The 3,165-nt window shown below is 55.5% G+C and overlaps 1 pseudogene; it reads right to left on the reverse strand.

The window, feature by feature from the left end:
- Positions 1 to 427: 427 nt before the first annotated feature.
- On the reverse strand, positions 428 to 1,487 carry LOC112405296 (surfeit locus protein 6 pseudogene; annotated as a pseudogene).
- Between the last annotated feature and the right edge of the window lie 1,678 nt (positions 1,488 to 3,165).

Consider the following 3,165-nt stretch of genomic DNA (forward strand, 5'->3'; position numbering starts at 1 on the left):
ATTCAATTCCAGGCAGCCTGAGGATGGCCCCGCCTTTCCCCAGTTACCAAGCCTGTCAATTCTGCCTTCAACTTTGGCTACAGGAGTTGGGTTTTTGTCCTTTCCAAGAGACTCTGGGGCTGACACAGCAGCCACACAGGCCATTCCCTTCCTGCTCCTGTGAACTCGGGAGAGGAGGAGGGGGCCAGTGAAGACCCAGCCCCTCCCCATGCCACTCCCTCCTCACCACTCCCTCGTCCCCCACCCCGGAATTTTCAGGGAGCGTTCTGGCCTCACCAGAGGGGGCTGGAGCCCGGATCTGGGTCACCCCTTACCCGGATCTGAAGGTTCTTCTGCACGTGCGGCCTGAGCCCCGAAAAGTCGGTGAGGGCAGCGGGGCAGCGTCCGATTTCCGCTGGGAGCCTGAGCCGGTCGGGCAGTCGGGCCCTCAGGCCAGGCCGGCCGGCTCCAGGTCCTGGGGCAGGATGCGGCCCCTCTTCCGGGTCTTCTCCAGGCGCCGCTCAGCTTCGGCCTCCTTGTTCTCGCGCGAGTTCTGCCGCCACGGGTCCTGCAGTTGCGTCTTGTCCGCCACACGCGCAGTGCGGTTCTCCCACGCGCTCTGGCGCTGCGCCCCTCTCTTCTTGCGCTTCGGGGCCTCCTGCAGCAGGTGCTCGTCGTCGCGGATCTTCACGCCCTCGGCCTTGTCCAGCAGGTTCGCACACTGCATGCATCTTTGCCTCGAGCTCCTGGGCGTGGCCCGCGTCCGCGGCCCGCAGCTCCTCCAGCCGGGCCTGCCGCGCCTGCAGGCGCTTCACCTGCTGCCTAGGTCCTGTCTGTTAGCGGCGTCAGGTTGCCCTTCCCCTTCTGCCTCTTCTCCTTCCTGCGCTGAGCCTTGTGGGACGGCTTCTCTTCAGTTACCTCCACCTTGTTGAAGAGCAGCCCCGGCCGGCCCTGCGCCTCCTCGAGGGGCGCCTCAGGACCGCTCAGCGTGCTCCGCGCCCTCGGGGGCCTCGGGCGCCTTCCGCTTTGCCCTCAGCTCCTTCTGCTGCTGCTTCTCCTTCCGGTCGCGCTCCTGCGTTCTACACTTCCTCCGACGTCTTTTCTCTAAAACGGCGGGAGACAGCTCCTTGGCGCCGTCTTGGCCCCGCGCTTTCAGTATCTTTTCAGGCAGGCGCTGCCGCAGGACGTCCAAGGCAGGTAAAGAGGCTCTTTGTCCAGGCCGTGCGCAGGGGCCCCGGTGGAGCTGGAGGCCTCCTCCTCCTCGGCTGTCACCGGCTTCCTGACCTGAGACTCTCCGCAGGGGCCCGGGCCTTGGCCTCGGCAGCTTTCTCCTCCCGTTCCTGGGATTTCTTCAGTGCTTTCTTTCTCTCCTTTTTTAGGAACCCAGCAGCTTCTAAGACTCGAGTTTTGCCAGCCGACTTGCGCTTCTGCAGCTCGGGCCTGGGCTGGGAGCAGATCTTCTTGGCCAGGCTCTGCAGGTAAGCATACTTCGTGAGCAGAGGAGCCATGGCTGGAGGCTCGGCGGTCGGGCGGGGCTCGCTTGGGGTCCTACTCGGGGGAGGAGGGCAGGGGTTTAGCATCCCAGCGGCATCCGGCAGTCCCCGTCCCGCGCTACCCTCACCTACCCGGCTGCGCTCACCAGAAACACTCCATGGATTAGGGTGGTAGTGGCTTGATCACCTGGGCGGTTGTTGGTGCCGTTCTTGAGGACGGAAGAGATTAGGGAAGGTGTAAGTTCGGAGAGCTGTTGCAGGGAAATTCTGCCAAATGGAACGGGAAAGTCTGCATAGGCTTTGGTATGGTACCCAGTAAAGGATTAACCTTTCCCCCAGAGAGGCCTGGTCTTTGCCCTTGGCTTCTGGGAGGTAACCTCTAAGATCTTGGAATGTCCTGCCTGATTTGTTTAACCTGGGGACCTTTGGCCATGCCAGCTAGTCTGTGCTAGCAGTGTGATTTATAGTAGGGATCCTTGGGTCATGAGGCGTGAACTTGACCTCTGGAGACTAAGGTTGTCCACATGGGCAGTCAGCTATATCTATGTGACTGAGCCCCAATAAAACCTCTAGACACCAAGGTTCACGTGAGCTTGTCTGGATGGCAGTAGCTCATGCATATTGTCACACATTGCACCTGTGAGAAATAAACTGTCTGCATAACTCCACTAGAGTCCTGTGCTAGAGGTCCCATGCTTGGGACTCTCCTGGACCCTTCTCTGTGTACCTCTTCCCTTAGCTGCTTTTAATCTGTGTCCCTGTGCTGTCGTAAACTGTAACTGTGAGTACAGCAGTTCCAGTGGGTTTTGTGAGTCCTTCTAGCAAATTATCAAACTCGAGGGTGATCTTGGGGGCTCTCTAACTTGCAGTTGATAACAGAGGTAAAGATGGCCTTGTAGACCCCCGAACTTTGCATTGAGGGTATATACAAATTCAACAAAGAGAAACCTTGTGTGACTCAGGTCTTATACTCTGTTGGTCAGCTGAGTCCAGGGAGACCTGAAGAGTAAAAAGAGAATAAAGAACCTGTTGTCTCTTGACCAGTGTCTCAGAGGATTTCTCTTTTCCTTTATGCCAGTGTCACATTAAGAATCATTTACACGCTTCTGGTCAGAGAGCTGCCTATAAGTGTAACCTGGAAAGACAGCAAAGAAAGGCAGTGCCTTTAGTCATTGTGCATGATGAAATCTGTGGGAAGAAATAACACTCCTGGTGTGTCAACCACAAGTATGGTTTTCATCTAATTGAATCCATTCATCACTACATTAAAAAAGAAGCTGATGCAATTGAAAAGTGAGTTCAGTTAGTCCATCCTCCCACAAAAACAGTCGCACGCACGCACACCTGTGCGTGTGTCTTTGTGTGTGTTGATGTGAATCTCATCTTAAAGAAAATATAAATTCTGGCTTCAGGCAAATGAAGGTTTATTTCATATGGGAGCCTCCTTGCATACTGCTGATGGTTACAGCATGTGGAATTACTTACAACTAAAGCCTTTGACTGAAAATGTGGACGTAGCACTCAATTTATCATCCTCTTCTCTGAGATTTAAAAGCTCTTTAGAACACAAGCTAATACCAGTTTCTGTTTTAACAAATCAGTATCTTTTCATGGACTAAATGACTTTCCCATTCGGCACCTCTCAGAGCACGCCCCTCCCCCCACCCCTCTACCCCCCCCTCCCTGCAGAGGT

Source organism: Neophocaena asiaeorientalis, unplaced genomic scaffold (genome assembly GCF_003031525.2).
Source record: "Neophocaena asiaeorientalis asiaeorientalis breed wild unplaced genomic scaffold, Neophocaena_asiaeorientalis_V1.1 scaffold342, whole genome shotgun sequence".
Lineage (NCBI taxonomy): Eukaryota > Metazoa > Chordata > Mammalia > Artiodactyla > Phocoenidae > Neophocaena > Neophocaena asiaeorientalis.